At 40.5% G+C, this 27,827-nt stretch overlaps 1 long non-coding RNA gene across 1 annotated transcript; it reads left to right on the forward strand.

Moving 5' to 3' along the window:
- Nucleotides 1-26: 26 nt before the first annotated feature.
- On the forward strand, nt 27-27,434 carry LOC128106380 (uncharacterized). The gene is made up of 3 exons (XR_008216679.1): nt 27-198; nt 13,028-19,172; nt 27,259-27,434. It is a non-coding gene; the product is annotated as an uncharacterized LOC128106380 (long non-coding RNA).
- Nucleotides 27,435-27,827: the final 393 nt, after the last annotated feature.

Below are 27,827 nucleotides of genomic sequence, written 5' to 3' on the forward strand. Positions count from 1 at the left end.
TGCTAGCCATCACAACACTGCTGTGGGATGGTCTGTATGTCAAATGTGTTGCTGATTGGTCAATAAATAAATCACTGATTGGCCATTGGCTAGGCAGGAAGTATAGGCGGGACAAGGAGGAGAATAGAGCTGGGAAGTGGAAGGCTGAAGAGGGGACACTGCCAGCCGCCATCAGGACAAGGAAGATGTAAAGTACCGGTAAGCCACAAGCCACGTGGCAAGGTATAGATTTATAGAAATGGATTAATTTAAGCTGTAAGAACAGTTAGCAAGAAGCCTGCCACGGCCATACAGTTTGTAACCAATATAAGTCTCTATGTTTACTTGATCGGGTTTGAGCGGCTTGGGACTGGCGGGTGAGAGAGATTTGTCCTGACTGTGGGCCAGGCAGGAAAGCTCCAGCTACACAACACGGCCACCACAGCTTAGCAAATATAGGAAGTGACTCAAGTGTTACATAGTGAGCAGACAAAAAAACAAAAGGACTCAACAGAGACCACAATGTACCAATATGGTGCACAAAAAAAGAAACCAAGAAGGGTTTTGTCTCCCTGGGGAGTTCTGTTTTGCAACAGAAGTGAACTATGTTCCCACTCAAACAAAGGGACCCTCTGTCCCAGTTCAACCAGGGGGACCCTCTACCCCAATTCAACCGAAGGGACCCAGTCCCTCTCAAGTGAGTCCGGGATGACTCCCGGCCCACAGGCAAAGGTGCCTTTAGCATAGTCAGGCAAACCTCGGCCTCCGGATTTAGTTAGCTCAAGCTTCCACGAGGAAGAAACACAGAACAAGGAGCAGAAATACAGAAGATGGAACAGAACAGTGACAGTCAGTCAGAACAATGACAGACCAAGACAAAGAGCACTCACACTAACACTTACTGGCCAGCCGGGTTTTCAATGCTCACATGTCAGGGGGTCTTAAGGGGGCTTCCCGGCCAATGCACCAATTGTTAGGGTCCAAGAGAAGACCCCAAGAAAGACCAACAGTCACGTATGCAATTTAACAAGAGCATTTATTGTTTCCCACGGATTGGGGTGACAAATAGCAACCCTGAAGGGAAGTTTCAAGCTCCTTGTAATAAGAGTTAGGGGAATTCCATGGAGGAGGGTGCATGATTGGTGCTGATTGGTGGAGGAAAGATTAGCCTGGGAGCTGACTGACTGGAGACTGTGGTGGTTGGGGCTTGTCGACGGGAAGGTAAGAAAAGCTATCTTTAGCTAGCAGAAGGCTGGGGGCTTGAGGGGGGAGAGGGGGTGCTGAGTCAGCAGAAGGCTGTGGGGCACCTGCTGATTGGCTGCCCCTGAGTTGTGGTCTTCCTGAGAACCACTTGCTCAGTTCCAGCCAGTTCCGGTAAACTGAGACTAAGGCCTGGTTCCTGGCAGGGCTATTAGAAACTTGTGAAAGCTCTAGTCTGGCTCCCCGGCCCTCTCAATACCTACATATTCTCTCTTCAGTGGTTTGTAGTATATCTTTCATTCTCAAATCCCCAAACTTCTCAATATTTTAAGGAACTGGTTAATATTTAAAGGTAAGCTTCTAGTTTCTCTTTCAAGAAGCCTAGGGACTGCAAAGTGAAAACCTGGCTTTTCACTACAATTGTCTCTGAAATTAGCTTCAAGAACAAATTTTGGATTTCAAAACATGAATATTTCATCCTTTGTTCTTGTCTGGGTGATGCCTCTCCTTGAAACAATGGCTGCCATGACTCAACAGGAGAGATCTGTGGTGCTGCTGAGTGTATACAGAAGGAAAGTACAGAGTAGATTTGAAATAGAGTCTGCCTTCTTGGCCTCTTTTTTTTTTTTTTAAATTTTAATTCTTAATTCCAAAAGACCAGAAAGCGAAATGGCACTGAACACACCTGTTCTCTAACTTGCCTTTACTATCCAATGGCCTAGAGCTCATAACAGGAATACAAAAGTGGGGACATCCCCAAACAGAAAAGCTGCATCATCACCCTGATACACAGGGTGAGTGAATATCCCAACTTCAGCAGAAAGAGGGCTTCCCACTGTGTGCAGTAAACAAGGCTATTCTTCAGAGGAGTGAGGACAGTGGGGGAGGCTGATGTGAATAGCAGAAGCCAAGGGTATTTTAAAAATCTATATGACTTCCTGAGGGCCACCATCAAAGAGTACTCAGTTGGAGTTTTTAATACCAACCCTACATAATAAGAGCCATTGTTCCCAAGTTCTGCAATGTGCTAACTGTTATCCTCCCATTATCTTATTTGTTGTTCTGTGTGGAATGGTTATAGCAAGCCAATTTCCTCTTGATGACCCTGAGGCTCACTCACTTTCTTAAAACCAAAAAGTTGCAGAGGTGGAAAGCAAATTCAATCACTTCCTCACTCTGCAATATAAGCTTTATTCTTTAAGTCTTTGTTCTTACAAGGAACATCGATTCCTTCCCTTCTTCTAAAATCCATCCCAATCTTGACTCCATGAGCTTATAAGCATTTGCTCAAAAAATATCCACAGACTGGGGATGTCACTAACACAGACTTCACTGTCCACTGCATGTGCCATTGCTTGCCTACCTTATGCCTTATCAAGCCATCTAATCTTCATTCCAGTATTGTTCATCTGTCCTCTGAAGTTCCCTCTATGTTGGGGAGGAGCATATATGTATATGAGGTGGATATGCACGTGTGTATGTATGTGTTTGCACACACACACACACACACACACACACACACACACACACACACACACCTCTGACAGAGGCCAGAGGAAGATGTCTGCCGTCTTCCTCTGTCATGCACTGCCATGCTCCTTTGTTGGCAGGGTCTTTCACTATTCCTAAAGCACATACGTCATGGCTAGGCTGGCTACAGCAAGCCCCAATGATCCTCCTGTCTCCCCAGCCTTCAGGGTTGGGTTCACAGGCATGTGAGAGACTACGCTGGCTTTTTACGTAAGTGTTGGGATCTGAACTCTGGCCTTCAGTGTTGTTAAGTGTCCCTTCAGTTTTGAAGACACTTGCACTCTTCACAAGATGCCTCCTGGGATCTGCTGATTTAGGAGTTACTGATAGTTCTCTGAAGATGTCTTCTTTTATTACTTTCCAAATTCATCCCAGTTAACTGTCTCAGATTCACAATGGCCAAGATAGTTCCACCTAAGAACCTTCTTCCAAAGAAAGGGCTGGTACTTGGGTCAAATCTCACCACCATTCTTGGCCAAGTACCCTCTCAACTGACTTTTTCCCTCCTAGTGGGTTGCCTTACGCAGCCTTGATATGAGGGCCTTTGCCTTGTCTTGTTGTATCTTGTTTTGTCCTGTTTGACTGTTTTCTCTTGGAGGCCTGTTCTTGTCTGAAGAGGAAGCAAGGGGGGATTGGGTCTGGGGGTGAGGAGAAGTGAAGGTGGTAGAGTAGAGGGAAGGGAAGCTGTGGTCGGAATGTATTATATGAGAGAAGAATCTCTTCTCAATAGAAAGAAAAAGATAGTTACATATTAATGAGTGACAATTAACTTTTGCTACATAATAATCCCCAAACAGGATGGCTTACAGCAGTATTTATTTTTTTAGCTTACAATGCTGTGGGTCAGCAGTTTGGGTTGGACATAGCTGAGAATTTCCCGTTTCACCTGGACTCGGTGCTTCTGTGGTCACTGCTAGTTTAGCTGGAAACTGGCTCTTCTAAAATGACTTTAGCTAGATGACCGCCTAGACATGTGCATGGAATGGTTGAGCAGAATCTCAAAGTTTTATCCTTAGAACTCATCATGTGCTATAGTTTCTGTCACATTCTATTAACTCAAACAAATTCTAAAGCCAACCAACAATCCAAGATTGTATAAAGGGATCCTGTCTTTTTAATGAGAAATGCTTATTATATTACAGAATAACACAAATATAGCAGAAATTCAAACAACTGCAGTCATGTTTGTAACAAGCCCACCGAAGTATCTAAAACTAAAATTAGTCAGAAAACAACAAAAAAAAACCATTCATGTCTATTCATTTAGCCATTTCTAAAGAATCACAGTTGCTTGCTAAAATGAGATGAATTTTTAATGAAAATGAATTCAGTTTGTTGAACATTCTTCAGAAAATGATCCTCAGCATTGAGTTAGTTACTCATGAAACTTCATGAACAGATGAGAAAATCATTGTCAATAAGAAGCTTGTGTCCCAATAGAAAAAAAATAAACAGATGAATATATGTAATTATAGATACAGGGGTACCTATGATGTTCCAGAGGTAGACACATAACATACAAGTATGTGGAATACTGGGGGATGTTTGATCTCTAAGACCCCCAAAAGAATGAGAAATGTGGAGAGATAATATTGAATCAATAGGTCTCAGACTTTTTGCTTCACTGACAGATCTGGGTTGCCATGAATGATATACTTGATACTAGTGATTATTGACAATGGTATATTTGATACTAGGGACTATACCATTAAAATAATTCTGCCCACCAATCTCCTTTTATTGTCTGTATGTTTTTGTCTTTTTTGTCTAGCCAAATATTAAATATTAGTCAATGTTGCTTGCTTTCTGTCTCTAAAACTCCCCACCACTCAATCTGTTTTTCACATCTATATTCCTCTATTGTTAGCACTTAGCATCCCAGGACTTACTTGTTCACAGTATGGAGGTGTGGCTCCCACTCTATTTGACTCAAGCAATTAAGTGCTCATCCAATATTCGAAGTCTCAATACTAATTAAATATTCATTCATGCAACTATTTATCAAGGACAAGCTACAGTTTAGAAGTATTATATAATTGTTAACAAGATAATAAAAAGCCTCTGTTTTCTTCACTCTACATCTATGGAAAGAGACTGATATTAAAGCAAGAAATACAAAGATGACTTTCAATTATGGTTAATACCCAATAAAGAACAATATACTATAATATGAGAACAACACAAGAAGTATCTAACTAGTCCACTGACAGATGAACAGATTAACCCCAAATGAGTTGGAGAGTTCCAGGGGAAGGACTCTACACTGAGATTATGTATGCTGTGGGTATGCTGAAGCCCAGCACATTGAAAGGGCAGGAAGATGGTCAATGTGGCTATATCCGGCTGAGTAAACAGCAAAATCATTAGTAGCAGGGCATGAAGGATAGAAAATATCTAATCTTCAGAACTGGACTACCTTTCATCATAAAGATATGTTTCTCTAAAATGTGTCCCATTTGGAATGGACAAAACATCAAACTTAGCCTGGACACACACTGTTCAATTCATTTGCAGTTTGTCATTCTGAGGGCACCAGGATTCTCAGCCCAAAAATTCACTGTCAATTCTGACTAGTCCCAGTTTCTTGGGTATTTCCTCAAAATAAAGCTGGCTGAACTTTGTTCAGTAGTTAGGATTTAAATAGATTCTTAGGAGAAAAAAAAATATGTTTCACAGGGCAGACAACATCTCCCAGGGAACTGAATGAAGGGTGGTAGAGGTGTACAGATAGACTCTAATTTGTTCAGTTTTATCTTCTCTTGAAGTTGGTCAAGTTGAAAAGACATGCCTGCTATCCCAGCCCTTGCAGCCTGAGGTTTGACTGACTCCTAGGACAACTAAGGATTCCAGCAACCCCTCATCTGTGTTAACGCTCCAAAAATCTTTCTGTATTTGGAATCTTCTGTTTTAACTTTTCTTGAAATTAGAACTTAGAACAAACGTGCTTCACATGCAATGAAAATATTTGGCTGCTGCTGCATGCAAAATGAAGCTGAAAAATCAAAGCTATAAAAACAAAAATAGAAACCTTAAAATCCTGGTTGGGGGTGGAGCTGAGTTGTAGAGTACTTGCCTAGTATTTGCATCCAGATCCAATTTCTAGTCACACACACACACACACACACACACACACACACACACGCATACACGTACACAAACCTAGTCACACATACCCACACATGCATACACATATGGAGAGGAAGAGGTAGGTAGAGACAGAGAGAGAATGCCTTCCACATTCAAGAGGCTTGCACTTGAGTTAGAAATGGTAATGTGTGTATGGAAAGCAAATCTGGAAGTAGGACCCAACCTTCTTTTCAGGGTACTTGGAGTTTCTCAGTGTACAGCTCAGGCTGTCTTTGAACTCTGATCCTTCTGATTTAGCCTCCTCAGCATTGGAGTTGTAAAGCTGTGTCAGCCTGCCTGGCTTTCAAAGTTCAGGCTTCCCCGAGGCTCACATATCTGGCATTGCTGTAGTTGTTTTTCTTATTGTTCTGATCCTGTAGCCTGTTTAGCAAATAGTTAATTTAAAACCATTGTTCTCTGTCCCCACTTACCTTGGGTTTCCCCTTCACAAGCTAGCAGAAAGTCACTTTGTCCTGAGCTGACGGGCACTGTGTTACATGTAGTTCAGGTCTTTATAGTCAGCATCGTGTTTTGCCACACTTACTCTGCATGTGACCCTATGGTTCATACTGTTCAGTTCATCTGGATTTAAAGAAATCTGTCCAAACTCCCAGGTCAAACGTTTGCAGGTCCCTCCTATTCCCCAGAGGTCACTCTTTCCGTGAGAGTGATGCAGCTTATTATCAATGATCAGAGTTGAAAATGTGGCATAGAATTGAAACACCTTCCATTTTAGGAGCTCAGCTCCTGCCCTAGGTCTTGTTATTTTAAACCTTCAGCTAAAAGTTGCCTGGAGGTGACTGAGTTTTCTTAGTCCCTGGGGAAGCTGCTGTGAATGGCTCTTCACAATGCTTTTTCGGAGAGTCGCCAAGTTCGGTTTTTGCAACCTAAGTGATTATGAGTTTAAATGCATGCCAGGGGCCATTCAAATTAAAGGAAGGAATGAAAGCTTGAAACAGAAAGCTTAAAAAGAATAGACAGACAAACGTGGAAAAAAAGGAACAAAGTCTAAAACAAAGTTTGGGATCTGACCTGCTCCAGTTCACCCCCTCCTTAAGTGGACCAAAGCTTGGGTTCTAATCTCACTGTAAGCGAAGTCCTACAGCAAGCTGGGAGCCGCTTCCAGCCCCAGTTCTGCGATAGAGATTGTATGCACCTAGGACATGGCTGGTACCCAGACCCAACATCTCCCATCATCCCCTGCCTGGAGCTTAGCTAAAGCCTAACTAGCCAGCAGAGCAGCACAGGAAGTAACTCATGCTCTGTTTTCAAATGAACTAATGGCGATGCATTGATTTATCCAGTCAATTATAAGTGTGAGCAACAGCCAAACAGGCACGTTACTTCAGGAAAAAGGGAGAAAAATTCCTCAGGTCACTGAAGTGGCAATTAGCATGTATTGTGAAGAGAATGAGGAGAAGAGGAGAGACGAGAAAGGGCTGATGAGGCAAATTGCCTTTAATTATCTTTAAATAGTTTCTCCTCTTCTTCTGATGCCATAAGACCCCCTGCAGCTCCAAAATAAAATAAGCCTGAGTTTTGTTTTCCTCTTGTAAATAGGAAGGCAATAGCCACTGTGGAAACATGTTCTTAATCAAAGGTATTAAACTCGTGGTTGCTCTTCATTTGAAATTGCCTGGGCTCATTATTACCACAGGGAAGAGAAGTCTAGTCACCATTCATCTCACATCTTGGTAAATTAAAATATTAATTACAAAATATGTTATTTTTGTCTTATATCGTAAGCGATTAGTTACTGTAGTTGGAGAAAAGAGCACCTTCCTTCATCCTGCGCTGAAGCTGGTCTCCTAACAAATCACTCCGAGCGTCTCTATCATTCTTAGAAATCAAATCAGGACATAATATGAATTTTTTTGAGAGCCATATGAATAAATTAGATAGCAATGTCATTACAAATTCCCATACATATATTTGTCTCAGAGATAAGTGTGCAATCACAGTGGCTGCACTCACATGCTAGGGTCATGTGACCTGTACGATTGGCCCTTTGCTGAGCCAGGGGCCTGTGGCCAATGCTGGGCAGAGCTGGAAAGGAAAGAAAGAGTGCTCCCTGTTCCCTTTCATTTCTGCCTCACAATGCAGCAATCGATCTTATGCCCATAGACACAAATGCTCAATCTCTGGGAAAAAAAAAAGGCAAACAAAGGCACAGAATAGGCATTAGAGCCCACTAAACCCTCATTGTCTGCTTCCTCAAAGACCCAAATCACCAGCAAAGTATTGAGACTACAAAAGAAAAGGCAGGCTGCTAGCCAACAAACCCATGAAGCAGAAGATGACATGGTACCACGGTACCTGCAGTCAACGCAGAATGATCAAAAGTTGAGTGCATTCTGCAGGTGAGGGATCTACATTAACTGCCAAGAGCGTCCAAAAGCCACATCCCCATTGCAAAATATTCCTACTTTGCCTGCTACTTGTGTAAGGCTTGAAATACGTGCTCCCTTGTAACCATCAAGATTCTCAGTGAGTAAATCACTACTTTCAGAATGAGCTGGAAGTTTGCAACATAGTACTAACACCCTCCCCCTGAACATCACCAAAAACAGACCTACTTGTTTGTCCACCTTTGTACATACCTCTCCATTAATTCCACATAGCACCAGAAGACTAGCAAAATAGTTACCTTTTTTCATTTTTTAAATGATTTATTTCTTTTTATTTTATATGCATTGGTGTAAGCATGTCAGATTCCCTGGAACTAAAACTACAGACAGTTTTGAGCTGCCATGTGGTTGCTGGGAATTGAACCCAGGTCCTCTGGAAGAACAACCAGTGCTCTTAACCACTGAGCCATCTCTCCAGCTCCACAAAATACTTTTCATTCTTTCATACACATGTTCATTTATCCCTAGCTGCTTAAGGAGTGGCTCATAGGTCTCTACATTCTACAGTCACTGGAAGGGTGCAGGTCATGGAACTTGGCAAGGCTCCACTGCCCAGCTTAATAATCTAAAAGAACAGACTTAAGTTCCTATGCATAAGATTCTTGATATGAAAAAACAGGTCCCTACAATGCCTCTTCAGAATGCCAGCGACCAGCAGAAAGTGTTGCCTGGATGCTATAATAAAGGGTCTGTCATTCTATGATATTACTGGGTAGAATAGCATCTCTGCAAGGTGTTCTGTAGAGCAATTCCCAAGCCAGGTAAGCTTGGAAATGTTAACACCTCAGACCTGTGCTTGCAAATGCACAGTGTACTTTAGCGTATAAAAGTCTCCTCTGAACCCCAGCAGAGAAACCTGTTTTAATATATTTAACATGAAGCACCCTTAGGGATTAGTGTTCTAAAGAACTCCCTACAGGAACTTGAAGAGCCTGAATGGAGTAGAGCGAACACTGGTGCATTTAATGCCATGGGCTTTACTATAAATGTTATAGTGCAGAAAAGTGATGTAGAAAGATTACAATCTTTTTTGATTTAGAGCTCGAAGTAAGAGACTCCAGTCACCAGGGAGAGCAGCCTTGAACACATGGCTTAGCTCTCACATTTCAGTTTCAAACTAAGCGGGCATGTGTGTGTATGTGTGTGTGTGTGTGTGTGTGTGTGTGTGTGTGTGTGTGTGTGTGTGTGTCAAGGAAGGTGAGGCTCAGCCTTATTCATCCTTGAACTTCTAACACCTCAGAGCCCAAAACTCTTATTAGAATTCAAGATGTTTGTAGAATGAGAAAGGCCCAATTTGGAAGTAAACATCACAGAATGGTCTAGTGAGTTTACCCTGTACTTAATTCCATATTTAATCCTATAATCCTTTGAAAGGAGGCCGACTGATCCTCCTGGAAGCAGACATTGGCACTAAGGGAAGAGTGTGAGAGCTACCTTTGAAGATGGGTCTACCTGGGAAAAAGGAAGTCGGGGAGAAAGACTGAGGAGAGAGGGAGGTAGCCCACAGCATAGAGCTGAGGAACAGTCATCCAACTCAATGGGGACCTCAGCACAAAGATGGCAGATATGCTCCCTCTCAGTTCCCACCACACTCTGTTACTGTTTGGGTTTGCTGGGAAGGTCATGGTATGGCAGGCACAAGGCTGAAGTAGCTCTCTACAATGCCCTACCTTGAGACTCCATTCTATCCACAAAGTTGAATGAGACTTTCTTTTCTTTTTTTCTTTTTCCTTTTTTCTTCTATCATTCCTCTTCTTTCTTTCTTGGAATATAGTCATTGTACATAGTGATGGGTTTCATAAAGACAAGGTTATATACGTTTAACCATATTCATTCCCATACCCTCCCCTTTCTCCCTCTTCTCCATCCTTCTAGCCCTCTCCCCTCTCCAGACTGTCAGACTCCTGCCCTCATGTCATACAAGATATGTGTGTGTGTGATTTTATGCATTTATATAAAATATAGACACCACAAATGAGAGATATGTGACACTTTTCTGTCTGGTTCTGGCTTATTTCACTTAATACAATATTTCTAGATGCATCCAACTTCCAGCAGTTGACATAACTTTGTTCATGACTGAATAAATTTCCAAAATTACAAATATGTGCTATATTATCATTATCCATTCACCTGCCAATGGTCATCTAGATTAGTTCTATAAGCTATTGTGAATAGTGCAGCAGTAAATGTGGATGTGAAAGTATCTCTATGGAATTTGAATCAGAGTCCTTTGGTTACATACCCAGGAGTGGAATAGCTGGACTGTATAACAGTCCTGTTTTTAAAGAATTGGCATGGGAAGTCTTTTCCTGAAGTAAGATCCATCAGCATATCTTTATGGTTGCTGCTGTGAGCCTCTTCCATGCAATAAACTCATTAGTAAAGAAATACACAGGGCTTAGAGTGTATACATGGAGAAATGTGTAGGTTGACAGGGAAGAACCAAGCAACAAAGTGCTCTTTCTGGGCCATCCTTCCTCTGCCAAATTCAACCTCAACCTTATACTTCTTCCTTTCAAGTCTCATGTTTTCCATAATGTACTTACCTGTTAATTCTATTATCCCGTTCGTAGCCCAGTAAAATGTTAGTTGCTGCTCTCATTGCTTGCTGTGGGATTTATCTTTCCTGTGTCATCTTCCAGGTTTTGTTCTGTGTTGCTTCTGTTTGTTTACAGATGGCCTCATGACTGATATGGATCTGATAGCAGGTGGATAGTGTTTCATACTTGCCTATTCTCCCCTTTTGTGAATCACTTCCCACCACTTAACACTCGACAAAATAGTATTGGCCAATAGATCAATCCATTAAGTAGACTTAGTTTCACCTAGAAGACTGAATCTATGTTCTCTAGGCTGAATGTTCCAAAAAGACCCTTCCCATAAGCTGGTCTGATATACACATGTATATCTGTGTAGATACACGTCTGCTTCCAGTATTGGCTTTTACTGACCCTCCTTCTGTCAGCTGTAAGGTGTCAAGGAGGGGAAATGGAGACTCAGTGGACATTTCTGTAATCTTAGTCAGGTCTGTCCCACCCCTGTTCTCCAAACTGCCAAACTTTAGTTTTATAATTGAACACAAATTGTTCACAGGCACAATTTGCCAGCAGTATCCCTCCCAATAAGATGGCCAGCATCTGCTCTACAGACAGGTGCTCAGAGGTTCTCCTCCCACTTGCTTCAGAAACCACAGTGGATAACAGACCCTCTTTTCTGTTTTCATTCTCTCTGTCACTCCTTCAGGGAGTGGTAAAGTCAATGCTAGATCCTTAAACCAGAGTTTAAGGAGACTTCTGCTAGTTTGGTCTACAGCCAACCTCTCTCCAAGGATCATCTTTCCATTTCACTGTTTATAGAATGAAACAACATGCTTCAAGGAGAAAGGAAAAGGCTGGGTTGACTCAGTTTCCTTTCTTGCTTGTTTGTTTTTGAGACAGGGTCTGGCCATGTAGTCCAGGCTGGCTCAAACTTGATCTTCTTTCTCATCTTCTTAAGGATGAGTCACTTCCCATGGTCGTCACTGTGCTCACCTCCATAATTTCTTTTTTAAAGTGATTTCACTTTTATGCCTCTGCCTCAATTTAGCGTATAAAATGACATTGGCTTCTAACCTAATGAAGTTTAATCTACTCATTCAAATTTGCTTATCTTTTCCTTCGTTTTAACTAAAATGATCATTTGGCCTGTCTATAATGTTCACAGTATTTAAAACAAGTAAATGTTTTCATGAAAATGTCTTGGAGTGTTTATCATTAAAATTGGTTCTCATTATACCTCATATGTTTATCCATTAGCAATCTCCTTTGTATCCTAATGCTAACTAAGAAGAGCATCAGAAAGCAAGTATTGGTTGATTAGCCAGGTGTGGTGACACATGCCCATAATTCTAGCAATCTTGAAGCTGAGATAGGAGAATTGAATGTTCTAGGAGAGATAAAGCTGCCTAGTAAAATCCTGTCTCAAAAAAATTTCTGATGCTCATGATGAATATTGGAGTGAAAGGGCAACTCAGGAGTAAAAGTCTACTTTTAGGGCTAGCTTCCCCAGGCTCTGATGACCCTCTGCCCCATTATCCAAAAGACATTTGTCCCACAGCCCTGTCTGATGTACAAATCTTCAATAAATGAGACTTGCAAAGGCTTGAATTAAGTCTATCACTTCTCAGATTTTTTTTCTGACTCCTTGTAAAATCTCTTTGGCAAAACCAAGTGTACCATTTGGCCACCTACATACCAAATCATCTCTTTTATAAACCAACGGGCTGTTTTCTTATTTTAAATACAATATCACTATAATTGCTAAGCATTTTCAAATCATGGGTAGAGAATTTTCTTTCTCACCTTGTCTCCTGTTGATATGAATTCAGCCAGGACTCCCTGTATTCTAGGTATCATGATAATTATTAACAATACAAATTACAGGCCTTTGCACTAAAAATGCTACCATTTGTGATTGGCCACAAGTAAGCAGAAAATGGGATATAGAAAGTTATACCAAATTGGTCAGTACCCAAGACTTAAAAAATAATCACAGGAAAGTTATTCAGCTAGCATAGGAAGAACCAAAGCAGCTTAGAAACCAAACACTCAGCAATCATACTAGTAGGTTGTTACGGTTTAAACTGAGCCATCCCAAAATAAGGTCAAACTCCAGCCTTCAGTACAGCAGAATTGGGTCTAATTTGGGTAATAAGGCCTTAATAGAACTAATCAGATTCAAATGAAGTTATTAGAGTGGGAGTTCATCCAGTGTGACCAGTGTCGCCACCAATATCTCCACAGAGAAAAGACCACATGAAGTCACATAGGAAAAAAGCCATATGAAGATGGAGGGCTAGAAAGTCACATTTATAAGCCCAGGAATGCCAGAGTCCCCAGAAAACCACCAGAACCTGGGAAAAGCAAGGGTGCTTTCTCAAGTGTGGTTCATTCAGAGGGGCCAAGCCCTGAAGACACCTGTGTCTTGGACGTCTAGCCTACTGAGTCCCCAAGCATGTTGTGCAGACACATGGAATTGGGCCCACTCCTGGATTCTTCCTGCAGCAGATCAGCCTGTCCTCTGCTGTTACACAGCCTGTGGAATCCCTAGTGCATCCTCTGTGAAAAGTTTCTGGACTTGGTATGTTCTACACATCACCCGATAAGCCATAAACACTTAGCTTCCTCCACAGCCAGCAGCTTGGAGCATCAAAGCTTGTGTCTCAATACCACATCAAAAATCAGGAAGCGCTAGCTGAAAGGAGACACCCGGATGGACTCTGGAGGCGAGCCATGGGCTGTCTTAAGAATGCTCCGAAAATAAATATCAATGGACTTTCACTTGAGTCCTGGAATGCCCTTTCCTGTTCCATATCTACCCCAGCCAGAAATATAAGGTGCTGTGCCCATTTAGTCTAAGGCTTGTCAGTAGCCAGGAGACAAGAGGGAGGAAGTGCAGCTCTCAGGCCACAAAGAGCCCGGTGGTCTTCCTCTTTGCAAGGACAGCGACAGCAAGCACCTGGGCCACAAAAGCACATTCTCTTGAGAACGTGCTCCAAGTAGAGGCTTCAGTTCCTCTTTGAAATAGCCTCACACTACAGAAGGCGTTTTAACAGGCTTCCATAAGGTCCAGCTTCGTGTATGTCCTGCCAGACACTTGAATGGAGGAAAGTAACCAATTTACTCGAGTTAAGTGTGGTTGTGCAAGAGGGCTTCAAGGTACCTCAACTGAATGGAGCTGAGAGGGGGATTGGAAAGGAAGAGCACTTGTTACAGGCCTCAGTGCTCCTTGGAGGTGGATATGCTGCATTAGTGAAAGGCACCACCTCATGGAAACAAAACAAAGCATAACCAATAATGAACCAAAATCAAATCCTGGGGATCCTTGGTCTGGCAGCTGGATTGCTGAGTCAGTAGTATCACATTTCGCTTTTTTTTTTCAATCTTATTTCAGATATAAATATGTTTTCTTTTTTTTTTTTTGTCCATCCATTTATTTATGGCTTTCAATATATCCCTGCTGCAGTTTCCTCCCCCTCCACTCCCAGTTCCCCCTCCCTCTCCCTCAGATCCACTCCTCCTCCATTTCCCATCAGAAAAGAGCAGGCCTCCCAGGGATATCCACCAAACATGGCATAACAAGATACAGTAAGACTAGGCACAAACATTCATATCAGGGCTGGGTGAGGCAGCCCAATAGGAGGAAAAAGGGTCCAAAGAGCAGGCAAAAGTGTCAGAGACACCCCACTCCCACTGTTAGAAGTCCCCCCCCCCACAAAAAACCCACCAAGCGAACAGCCATACATCTGTTCAGAGGACCTGGTACAGACCGCTTCAGTCTCTGTGAGCCCCTATGAGCCAGGCCTGCTTAGTTGATTCTGTAGGTAGTGTTCTCCTGGTGTCCTGGACCCCTCACTTCTTTAAGCAGATGGAGCTCTGCTTTGAAAGGCTGGGCCGAAGGGAAAGGGCAACAGGATCAAACTAGACTGAAGCTAAAGACAATTAACCATGGCTTTCGTGCTAAGATAAGTACCAAATTCAAACAATATCCAAAAAGCAGTGAACTTCGTTTCGGCTGCACTGCAGTATTTACTCATAGTCACTGAATTATCTTTCCCCAGTTCTCCTAAAAGGAGCTGTCCCTATCTCCTTCTCAGGAAAGCACCCAGCTTTGTGAGGCACTTGCCTCCCCCAAACCCCACCTTTTTTGTTTTTCGAGACAGGGTTTTTGTGTGTAGCATTGGTACCTTTCCTGGAACTCACTCTGTAGCCCAGGCTGGCCTCAAACTCACAGAGATCCGCCTGGTTCTGCTTCCTGAGTGCTGGGATTAAAGGCATGCACCACCACCACATGGCTCTTGCCTCCACTTTTCTGTGGTTTATGGTCAGATTTCTCTGAAGGTGGCATCTGGGCCTATCTTTGCAGGTCTCAATCCAGAGCACACACACCATTAATTATTCTGTAATGAATGACTAGCATACATCTGAGCTACCAAAACACCAGCAGCACCAAATTTAGTGTTTTGGGAGGCCATTTCTTCTACTGGAAGCAATACTGGTGTTTCTCCTGTCTGGGATTGTTAAGAACACAACTGGACTGAGCTCTCTACTTTTTGCAGTTCCAGGTGTCAAATCCAGGCTTTTGCATGGTAGCCAGGTACTCCACCACTGAGCCACACCCATGGTTCAAGTCCCCTTTCCTGTCTTATGTTCTTCTATAACTCTCGTTTAGGTACAGCTATGGCTTGGAACACAGGAAATAGCTAAACTAGGCAAGCAACTTACATATTATTAAACAGGTTTACAGAACAGGCACTGAGACTTTACAGTGCTTTATATGTACAGATGTTGCTACTCAAAGCTTTTAAGACTATGTTTATGCAAACTGCATGCTAGACACAATTTCTAGTCTTTATTTAAAGTTGTTCTTTATAAAACACAATAAACTCTTTTATAATTACAGTAGCTTCACTAATAATAGTTTGTTTTAGGAATTCAAAACATTTCATTGGCATTCCCATGTACCTATTTAACACCCTGCTCACCTAGGGATTTTGAGACTGCATCCTCCCCTGCACTCCCCTGGAGGGTGAAAAAGGAATCCCAGTCAAAGATTAAGCTTAAAAAAACAGTGCTTCAGACCTACTCAGAACTGAACATGTGGATTTTAGCAGAAGACTGAAGCATCTTGGCTTCCATCCAAAACAGATTTTGTGAGGGAAATTGTGCAATATCTCCACTAATGAGAAGACTATGCCCAAGCTGCACACTTTATAGTCCAATATTTTATTGCTAGAACTCAAAATAGATGAGGCATTGGGACTATATTCTAGAATGTCAGTGAAGTATCTAATTACTGTCTGATCATGTATGTCATCAACCCAAATTGAAATTACAGCAAATGTCTTAGAAAACAAAATGATGATTCAGAGTCTTTGAGAAAGACAGGTAGAATTTGGATTGGGAAGTCTGAAAATAGAATTGATTAGACTCTGGGTATTAGAAGAAACATGTATAGTAAACAAAAATATGTGTCCCAGTGTTCCCATTTCAAGACATCCACCCCACCTGGGAACCAGAAGTGAATCTCCAAGAAGCACAGCTAGAACTATGTGTCATATCCTCCCCATAGGCATCAGAAGTTCTTCAAGGAGAGAAATTTATACTCTGATTTGCAGTCTTACCTACTGAAATGAAAGAGTGGAAAAAGAAGACTGACTGGGGGACCAGTCCATAAGACTCTAACTCACTGTGTAAGCTCAAATTGCCCCTCCTTTGGAACTTTACTTTTCCTCACTGAAAAGAATAAAAGTAAGAGCAACAGTATTTACCTGGTAGCTGTGAAGATTTGAAATCATGAAGGAAAAGCAGATAACATGTTTCCTGGTAAATACCAGATGTTCAATGGAAGGCAGCTATTATTACAGCTAGAATATTAAATTACCTTTGCCATCAGCATAGACTTGTAGAAAATGAGATTCAGTTGTATTTATGCCCAAAAGCAATTTGTCCCCTATTAAAAAGATTTCAAATGTCAGCAAACAAAAGGGGAGAAAAGTCCTATTTTTTATGTAACAGAAAATGATACATAAAAGCTAAGTGGCTAAAAGGTTAAAACTACATTAAAATTAATAAATCAATTGCCAAGTGCAAGCTGTTGATATTCTGTTCTCTCCACTTTTGTTCTGTTTTACCCAAAGAAAAAACATAGTAAAAGCAGGAACTAGAAGGAGGAGGAGAGACTAATCTGTGGAAGAGAAGAAATCTATAAAGAAGTGAATGAAGGTACTAGAGTGAGCAGAGTTTATTAAAATAATTAAAGACAATTTTGCAGAAAAAAATGAGAGGGAAGAAGTGATTTAAATGTTATGATTCCTATATATCTTATATTTTTCTATACTTAAGTCATCCTGATATTAGATAAAATATGAAAGCATTTTAAACATTTTTTTGTATAAGCACGGCATTAAGGAGTCTATAGAAATAAAAGCAAACTAATAGGACCCTCGAGCAAAGTTTGATCCAAACTTGGCTTTTGCCTTGAGAGGTTTTGTTGAACTTGGAAGTCTTAGGTTCCATCTTGACAGATATAGTAGAGTTATTGGACAGTTGATTCAATCTAAGGTTGTCCCAAGTATAGTGCCTAGTAGAAGATACTTATGTTGGATGAATACGAAAAAACTCCACCTTAGGACAAACCAAGAAATAAAACATTCTGTATGATAGTCATGATCAGTAATGATGTTTTAAGACATAATCTTGATTCTAGATTAATGAGAGAAGAAATACCTCCAGACAGTAAATACAACTGGCCCGTAGACAGTTGAGTGACTAAATATGTGTTTTTTATATGATATAAAGTTCAAAAGCAGGTAATTTCATTGAATATAATGTTTCAGTGTCAGTGGTGTCAAGGGTAAGTGCCGGAAGAAATAGGAGTCTTCTTTATAGGAATTAAAATTTAAGTCTGTTCCTAGATAATATTATGGAATGTATAAGGAAAATATGCCACCCACTGTGGAAAAAAATCACAAAATACATCAAAAGAGAAGATACTATGAATGAGAATCAGGCAAAACAACATAAATAAAATATACCCAAAAGAACCTCATAAGCTCACAGCCATACACAGAATGTGAAGTGAACAACATCGATCTGTGTAAATTTCAAAAGCATGAAAATAAAATCATTGTAATCACTCAGGTACAAGAACGAACAAACATATTGCAAAAAGAACCAAACTAGAACTCATATAAATTGAAAAATACAATTATTTAAGTTAAAAAGAATCAATAGAATGGATAATATTGCTGAGAAAATAAATTAGTGAGTGAGAAGTTAAATTTTTAAAAACTATGGCATGCCCTTAAAGGCGACGTGATGTAGAAAATATACTCAGAAATAAAACTGAGACAAACTGTTCTCATTTCATTCTATTGTTCTGACAAAATACTTGGCCAAAAGAAACTTACACAAGGAAAGGATTTGTTTGGCTCATATTTCCAGGTCATAGTCATCTTTAAGGGAAGTCAAGACAGGAACTTGAAGCAGCATCCATGGAGGGACACTGGTTGATGGCTTGCTCATAGGCTCGAGCTTATCCAGCCTAGAATCACCTACCTAGGGAGTGGTGACCACTCACAATGGGCTTAACTCTCCTATACCAATTAACAATCAAGACAATCTCTTACAGGCATGCTTATCAGCCAGTTTGACTTAGACAGTTCATCAATGAAGCTTTCCTCTAAGATCAGGCTAGGCTGTGTCAAGCTGAAAGCTAAACTTCTCATCAGAAGTTGTGAATGGGTTAAAATAAGAAAACAGAAAAGAGTCAGTAAACACACAAAAGATGGGATACTTCAGAATCAATGAAGCTATACCAATAATCAGATATGAAAAGCCTCCAAAATTCTTCAAAGACGTAATTATAAAGAAGGCACACCTAGAGAACTGAAAATGAAACTAGAAGGTACAGAGATTTTTTTAAGGAGTTTGAATAGCTTGAAGACAGCCAAAGAAAAGTGAAGATTCATTTACAAAGAATAAAGATGATTAAAATGATGGTTGATGTCTCTATATCACTAACCAGAAGCAAGAAACAGAGAAACAATGTTTCACATCTTTAGAGAAAATAACTTGCTGTGTAAAATTTTATATCCTTGAGACAAAGAAACAAACTTTGAAGAACTGGGTTTGGGAAGACAGTTATGCTCTCTGAAAAAACACTGAGGTTTTTGGCCTAATGTGCATCTTCACTGAAGGAAATGATACAGTATCTTGGCAAATACTCTGTCATCTCCATAAATTCTTCCTGAAAGTGTGTCTGGACTCCCTGCATCTGATTAGCATGGTTCATCCATCTGAGTATCACTGCTCATCAACTGTGGAAAATTTAGAAGAAAATAATCCAATAGTCAAGAACAAACTGAGAACACCTATTGTTAAATATGTAAGTACTGATGGCATAAAATTGTCAACTGCAGACTAACATTGAATTGAGTCCTGTAGGGTGTGTGTGTGTGTGTGTGTGTGTGTGTGTGTGTGTATACATGCATATGTGTGTTTATGTGTGTGATAAGTGGGAGTGTTATTTTGGGAGGTGCACATGTGGGGGTGTAGATGTGTTTGCATTTGTGTACTTCAGAACCTCAGGTGCAATGTCGCAGGTGCCTGCCAGTTTTCACTGTTTGGAGCTGGCTAGCTAGCAAGCTCTATTCATGTGCTCTTCCCCTGAATCCTGTCTATTTCTAGGATTACAAATCTGCCTCCATACCTATCCTTTCTTTACATGGATGCTGAGAATCTGAACTCATCTCACAGCTGAGAGATGGTGCATTACCAAATGAGTTTCCCTCCTACCTGAAGTGAGCACGTTTTCATTTCCCCTTTTTGTTAGATTAAATGTGGAACTGAGGACCACATGCATGCTAGATGATTACCAGGACACTGTACTACATCTCCAGGCCCTTGTTAGGCATTTCTTGTGTGTCTCTTCAACTCCTCTTGACCAGGGCTGTGAATCCAGGCACAGCTGTGGCTGTCCTTACACAAGATGTCAAATCAATCAACTTCACCAAGTCACACAGTGGCCACCTGACAACATTACACCTTCCTACCTGAAGGATGTGACACTTACTCAACCCTTAAGTACAGAGTACAAAGTAGTCAATGTCCCCAAGAAAGAATAGGAGTTTTGGGGAAGTGATCATGGGAAAACAGTAAATAACGCCTCAGTCTGGAAATCCTTTGATGAGGCTTAAACTAAGGTGCTAACAGGTTGTACTCTGAACCTGAGGAGAACCGATAGTGCTTATCCATCTTCTCTACTTTACCTCACCTTTCTTCAGATAGGTAAACTTCTTGCTTGTAAACTTTTCTTCAGGTTCTGTTTCTTGGTGCTCAGAATAATGCAATACTTATAATTCATGATAATGGGTAATTGATTAACTGAAGATAAGGGCATCGAAGAATAAACAAGGTATTAAATATTCTAAAACAAAAGGAGATAAGTTGGTGTATTGATCAGGACTCTTTTGAGAAATAGAATCTTTCTTATATTGTATTATAGTAATTATATTTACTATATTATATTCATAAATAATATGGAACATGTGAGATTAGCTTGCATGGTTATTGAGGCTGAGAAATGTGATGATGTGTCATTTCCTAAACACTTGTATGACTCAGTCTGACTCAAGGACCCAAGAATCAAAGAAGCCAATGGACGATGCAGACTACTGTTCAGAGGGAAATGAAAAGATGAGGTATCCTGGCTCAAGTGGGGAGACAGGAAGCAGAAATGGGTTTTGTTTCTCCTCCTTGATTCTGTTAAGGCCTCGTTGGATAGGATGATGCCCAGCCACACTAGGGCAGAGGGCAACCTACTTTATTGAGTCCATCTGTTCAAAAACTGCAGCTGTCCAGAAACACCCTCAAAGATACACTCAGAAACAGTGTTTTGACTGTGGTACCCCAGGAGTCTACTCAAAACATGTAAAAGGAACCATCAAAGTTGAGGAACTGATAAGAGTTTAAGCTCTCTAAAGCCCTTTTACTGCATGAGCAATGAGCAAAATATGAAAAACTTTAGATTTAGTTAAGTGTGCATGTTAAAATATTTATGAAATCGTGGAATTATTAGAGTTATAAAGCATACAATTTCCAAAGAAGGTAGAAAGGGGAGTGGAAGGAGGGGTCGGAGATTCATCCAACTCAAAAGAGAAGAGAAATGGAAAGCTCAGACATGGAAGAACAATTCAAACAACCCAACATTAATTAGACAAACTCTCACAGAAGAGAAAAATGTCAGTACTATACAATCCACTTACAAGGAAGAGTTACATCTAAAACATGAAAACAGAGAACTAGCCAGATAAAATGTGAAACAAGATGACTGAGTAGAAAACAGGGGATGGCCATGGATTCACCATGCTGGTTTCTTTTTTTTTTTTTTTTTTTTTTAAAGATTTATTTATTTAGTATACAGTGTTCTGTCTGCACATATCCCTGCAGGCCAGAAGAGGGCACCAGATCTCATTACAGATGGTTGTGAGCCACCATGTGGTTGCTGGGAATTGAACTCAGGACCTTTGGAAGAGCAAGCAGTGCTCTTAACCTCTGAGCCATCTCTCCAGCCCACCATGCTGGTTTCTGATCTCAACACTCAATTGCTTTCCATGATGTCACCCCGTTACTGAAGAAAAACCAGTATCTTGTTCATCTTTATGTTATTTAACAAGGCAATATCTACTGAATTCATGAAATCAAAACTGTACAAGTGTGCAATCCATCAGAAACTTGCTCAGTCTTCTCAAGAAAGCAATGATATTTCACATAATTTATGAAGATTGATTTGTTCTGGTATTCCTATCCTAATAAATGGCTTTATTTCTCCCTAGAGAATAGCATCAAGGCATGACTCAACCTATAAACCATCTAGATGTGACGTCATGTGTGAGGTGGCAAGTGTGCCCATGAAAGATGGTTTTGCTTCCTTCCTGCACTTGCTCTGCATGTATTTATTTACCTGATCAGTGTCAGATGCGGTGAGGCACAGAGGACACATTGAAAATTAGATAAACATAATCCTTAACAGTTTGGGATTACAGGATTGTTGTTGGAAGGCAAATCTGCAATCAAAGGTATTTTGATAAATGTATCATGCATGCATTTTTAATACACTTTAAATTTTATTTCCTTTAGATTATATTTCTTTTAGGAAATTCCTTGACTGAAAAATAAAATTTCAGCTTGTCTTCACTCTATTAACTGGATAACCCTGGGCTCATAATTCAGTCAGTCAGATCCTTTGCTGCTGAGAAGTTCAGGTTTCTTATCTAAGAATTTGAAAATAATCCTTACCTCTCATTGTGACCGTTACCTAAGATCATCTGCCAGGTATGGCGATGTTTAATAAATGTCAGTTTCCAAAGAATCAAACTGTTACTCCCATTCCCAAAGTTAATATGTACCATATCCCATTTGTAAATATTAACCATTATTCATGCCAGGCATCAAGTTTCAGAGAAAGGGAGATGTCTAGATGTAGCAAGACCACTATTTATTGAAAGCAGGTTTTGGTGAACGAATCAGACATGTGATGTATGCATACCTGTTCATATATCGTATCTGTTACATAGTTGTTGGACTGTCAGCTATGCTTTGAATAATCTACTGGTATTTTCTTGCGATGTGATCATATTATATTCTGTATTGTTAACTCAAATACTTTAGGGCATTGCCCTCCACCCCACCTCCTCCAACACACAAAGGCATCTCACCTACAGAAGACTTACAAACTGCTGTTTTGACCAGTTGTCTCCAACTCCCTCTTTCCATAGCAGATATAGAAATGTATTATTGGACATACTGCATAAAACTAAAGATTTGGAAATTAATGGAGACCTGGTTGTCACAGGATACAACTATGCCTCATGGGCTATTAAAAATGATTAATATATGTCCCAGCAGGCCAACAAAGAGAAGGCCGAGATTGTGCATAACAACGAAGAATTAATTTGACCCACCACAGCAACAGAAAAGGTCGGTCCAACTTACTACATGATGACCGTGAGAATAAGTTAAAGGGTTTCACTCATTAGATCCTAAAAATGGTGTTTTTTAAAAGTGGCAAAAGCCCATAGTTTACTAGAATGAGCCACATATTTGGTCTCGTTGCACTGACTCAACCTTTCACTGGTGAGTGGTACCATACCTTTCATTCACCATGCCAGTGTGCTCTAAGTTAGCTGCATGGGAGGAGCATTGAACAAAGCCTTCAGGGAAAATACTAAACTCCTAAGGATGCTAGGTTGAAAGATGCTTTGTAAGTGTAAGAGTTTAATATTAATTATCATTATTCAAATGTTCATTTCCCCACATTTCCCACTTTGGGCAAACAATACAGAATGTCGTTTCTGCCTTCTGAAACACAAACTAAGGATGCTTGAAATGTTGCAAAGCTTTGTCTCTCTCCTCCTCTGTGTTCAGGGCCACATAGGAATAGATGATTTCCTTCTGCTCAGTAGCTATGAGATGAGCCATTAAATCTCTCAGATAGTTCGCATGTTTTAGTTCTTCAATGAAACATTTTAAAATCAGTTTCTTTTTTTTATTGTTCCTTTTAAAATACTCCTTTCCTAGCTTCATCTATAACACACATAATTTCTTCTTATAACCTAAGTATAGCCAGTCAAGTAATGGACATTTCTAGAATCCACACATGATAGAATAGGCTGCAGAAAATATTTTAAAACCATAAAAATGTATTCCTCTCATAAAATTAAAATCATTAATTATTTTGATATAAATGAATGGAAATAGCTAAATTATCAGTTCATCAGAGACTGGTTTAAAATTCCATCCCAAACTACTTCAAATACTACAGAAAAGTAAGTATCCATCTAGAGTTTATCTAATTACATAAATACTGCCCACATCATAGGAAATCACTCTTGTGGTAGGTGGGAGGAAGGGAGCCTGGGAGATTTTGGAAAAGGCTGAGGTATCTGTTCAGAGATTCTTCCAGTGACCTTGGATTTTTGTCTCTGCCACACTAACACAAATTCACACATTGGTCCATTCATGGGGAAGGAAGGAACTATATTTCTGTTTATTATGTGCTAGGTTCTTGATATATTTATTTTAGTTAAGCTTTACAAGACCCTAAAAAAGCAGATATTATTAGATGCATTTCACAAATGACTGAAGTCACGTGCATAGTGTGTGATAAATTTCACACACAAACCTAACAGTATGTAAATCTAAGCTCTTTGCAGTATTTTCATTCACTTATTCATGCATTCACTTACTTTATTAAATGTTGTATGTGTTCCCCATCATTTACTGGGAATACAAATACTTCTTTTCATGTCTGTGTCTACACATTCCTCTCTCTGTCTCTGTCTCTGTCTCTCTCTCTCTGTGTGTGTGTGTGTGTGTGTGTGTGTGTGTGTGTGTGTGTGTGTGTGTGTGTGTAGGTGAGATCAACCTCGGGTGTCGTTTCTGAGACATCATCCACCTTATTGTTGAGACAGGGTTTCTCATTGGCCTGAAACTCACCAATTAGGCTAGGCTGGCTGGCCTTGGAACCCCAGAAAATTGCCTGTTTCTGCCTCCCTAGCACTGAGATTTGTATACTTAAATAAATACTACTCACAATCACAGGAAATCACTCCTGTGGTAAGTGGGAAGAAGGAAGCATGGGAGATTCCAGAAAAGGATAATTATCTGTTTATAGATTCTTTCAGTGACCTTGGGTTTCTGTCTCTGCCACACTAACATAAATTCACACATTTGTGCATTCAAATATGCACCAGCACTCCTGGCTTTTGAAATGTGAGTTCTAGGATCCAAGCTCAGGTCCTCGCATTTGCAAGAGACTGTCTTCTCCCCAGTCAAAATGAAAATGTTCCTGCAACACAGTCACTGTCTTAGGGAGTCAAGAAGTCCATCCTGCAAAGGAAGCCTGGAGAAGGCAGAGATGTCTATATTTCTCCAAGGTAAGGAGGGCAATTGGCTCGTTCTTTTTGCCACACTAATAATTCTGAATTCCACACTCAGACAAGTGCTACTGTGGGACAAATTTTATTTTTTTCTCATACACATCTCCCTCTTCTACGAATATCCACTAATTTAAGGGAGACAGACATTTAAGAGCTTTCTTATGTTCCTTCCACCCACTTACTCCAATTGTAAAAAACAGACAGTTTGACCTTCTCATAAAGAAGGTGTGCACTCACTGTGTGAGCAGTGTAGGGCTCCCTGGTCTTAATGCCAGTCACCGTGGTGGTTATCAAGACATATGGCAGTACTGGGGGAGACACTTGCAACTGATCAGCACTTCTCTTTCTAGGCTCGCCACACTTCCCAGCTACTCCTAAGCTGTGTTCCCTATCTGGATCCGCGTGTCATCTGGGGTAGCTCACTGGACTTCCTTTTCTTCCCCAGGACCTGAACACTGGCAGGTGATGGTGAGGGAGAATGAGGGTAACATTCCCTGATCGCCATACCCTGAACATAACTGGAGACTGGATGAGGTCCCCGACAGACTGGCAAGAGCTGGAACCCATTTCTGGTCACTTCTAGAAGCAGCTGTAACATGCTCTTCAACTGTCCTGACTGCCAGCCCCCAGTGGGTCTCCCAGGGGCCAGGTCTTCAACAGGTTTCACAGGGAGTACTGCCAACCACTGCACTTGTAGGTGGACTAGGCTAGGGCAATACGCTTGGTTCTGGGCTGTGCGGCAGGGCATACAGAATGAGCTCTTTGTCATTTCTACTCTTTGTGAATCTCCGCTGCTGGACAGATGAAGAATGGCGAGCTACAGACGGACGTAACAAATTACCCATAAAATATATTCATAATCATCTGATAACCAAAAATGGGAGTCAGGCCACTGATCACATTAAACTTCTGTTGCCTTGGCAAAGACTTAAATTAACCTTGAAAAACACCCATAATCCTTTGGTACCTCACAGAAAGACTGCATTTCCCGTCCAGCACCATGGCTGCTTCCCCTGCTTCTTTCCCTGCTCTCCTCTCTCCTCCTGCCTCAGCTACTGTCTTTTGCTCTGTCACTCAGCCTTTTTCTGTCAATGAATGCTTTCTTCAGAATTCTGTCCCCATCCTGGAAGTTATGAAAGGGCTTCTATCATCAGCACACCATCATGGCTTCATATGCTAAAAAATGCCTGTAGATTCCTGACCGAAAGGAAACTTTTCTCAGAATTAAACTATATCTAGCAACAAAATGAGCCTCCAACGTCATTTCCTTTTATTGCTCTCTAAAAATCAAGGGAAATAAACAATCTCCTGCAATGAATTTTTGTGTCAAAAGATAAGAACACGGCCCAACTAATCAATCACACAGCCAGCCTTTTCCCTGTTTCTTTCAAGCCACATTTCTTCATGCCAACTTTTCTTCTGCTTTCTTTGGAAGGGTGGAAATTAGCGACTGCCAAGCACAGATACTGTTTCAGGCTCTGGGACCAAATTTCCTTGTGCCGCACACACATCATATTTAAAAGTAATATGTGTGTGTGTGTGTGTGTGTGTGTGTGTGTGGTGTGTGTGTATACACATATATATGTATATATATGAATGAAAGTAATATGTATTTATTATATTATTTATATTATGTATATAATATATATTATTTATCTCCTAAATTTTGTGAATGAACTCATTATCTGTCTAATCCCTTATTTTCTTAAAAGCAGAGTTGGAATGAACTATTTTATGCCCCTAAATAACTTGAAATCCCAACAATGCAGTTCTCAGCTGTCTCAGCATGCCCATGGGTGTGAGCTGCATTTATAAGATTGAGCTTATTTTACATATTCAGGATCAGGTACATTTCAGCATTTTGGTATTTTCTACCCTGGCTTGAAAAAGCTATTTATTACCACAAAGTCACCTCACTAGTAAATATTTATAGGCAGTTTTATTTCCAGTTTAGGATTTGAGTATCGTATCTTACGATACCTACAAAAGGCATTGTTGATTTGCTATTTTAGCTTTTGATAGAGAACATGTTTATGGCCTGGTGGTGGGAGGTTTCTTCTTTAATAATTTACAAAATTACCTGCAGTAAAAATTTTCACCTGTTCTTTGTTTTCTTCTTGCCACAGAATTGGAATTACATATAAAAGCCTTTCCTCCAGGAGATTTATATCTACCAGAGACAGAAAATCTCTACTTAAATTTTTATGAAACATCAAAATTACAGCCGGGCTTTAGCAAAACAATAGAAAGGAACCTTCATTGGGTGGAGAGTATTTCCAGTATTTGAAGACATCATTCCTTACCTCCCATTTAATCCTGATTTTCTTGCGAAGTTTCCTTTTCCGGTTCTATCGATCCCCTTGTGTGGACGTGCAGTGTGCTCATTTGTCTTTCCATCACAGAAGGTTCTGAGTCCCAACCACAGGGGCTAACTCTAGCCACAGGACCTGCTTCTCAAATGCTTGTGCTTTTCCAATTCAATTTGACATTGTTCCACTTCGGATTGATGTCCAGTCTCTTTCTTTTCCCTAGGACTGACCACTCCGTGCTTGGAGAGGGTGATGTGCAGACCACCTGGTGATCCCAAGTGAGAAACACAAAGCGAATCAGAGACAGAGAAACCCAAAGGCTGCCCTTCATAGCAATTTGGATTTTAAATCTCTCTTTATTGGATTATGTTTTAATAAAGGGTTTATGTAACATCCGCAGAGCTGTTATCAATTAATTACCCATGGAAATTTAAGGCATGTTATACAGTGGTAGTTATTATACCCAGGGCATTAGACATATGCTACATAAAAGATGCAGTCACCTTGAAATTATGCTGGAAAGGCTGCCTTGTTCCTATAGAAGATTATATATTCTAGTGTGAAAATTGAGTTAAAAACCCATCAGGAGATGAAGGTGGCTTGTTCCCATTGGTTTAATGTAGGCTTACATGTGCTTACAGTTTGCTCAATAGAATTTCAAAGCACTGCACTCAGTATTTGAACAATTTTAAGTCCTTCATCCCCACCTGCTTCTGTGGACAGAGGCTGTGTGTTGCAGAAAGCAAGCAAGCCTCACACTTGGGACACTGGTTGTTCTCATGCATCCATACA

This window comes from Peromyscus californicus, unplaced genomic scaffold, assembly GCF_007827085.1.
Source record: "Peromyscus californicus insignis strain IS unplaced genomic scaffold, ASM782708v3 Scaffold_9__1_contigs__length_137607984, whole genome shotgun sequence".
Lineage (NCBI taxonomy): Eukaryota > Metazoa > Chordata > Mammalia > Rodentia > Cricetidae > Peromyscus > Peromyscus californicus.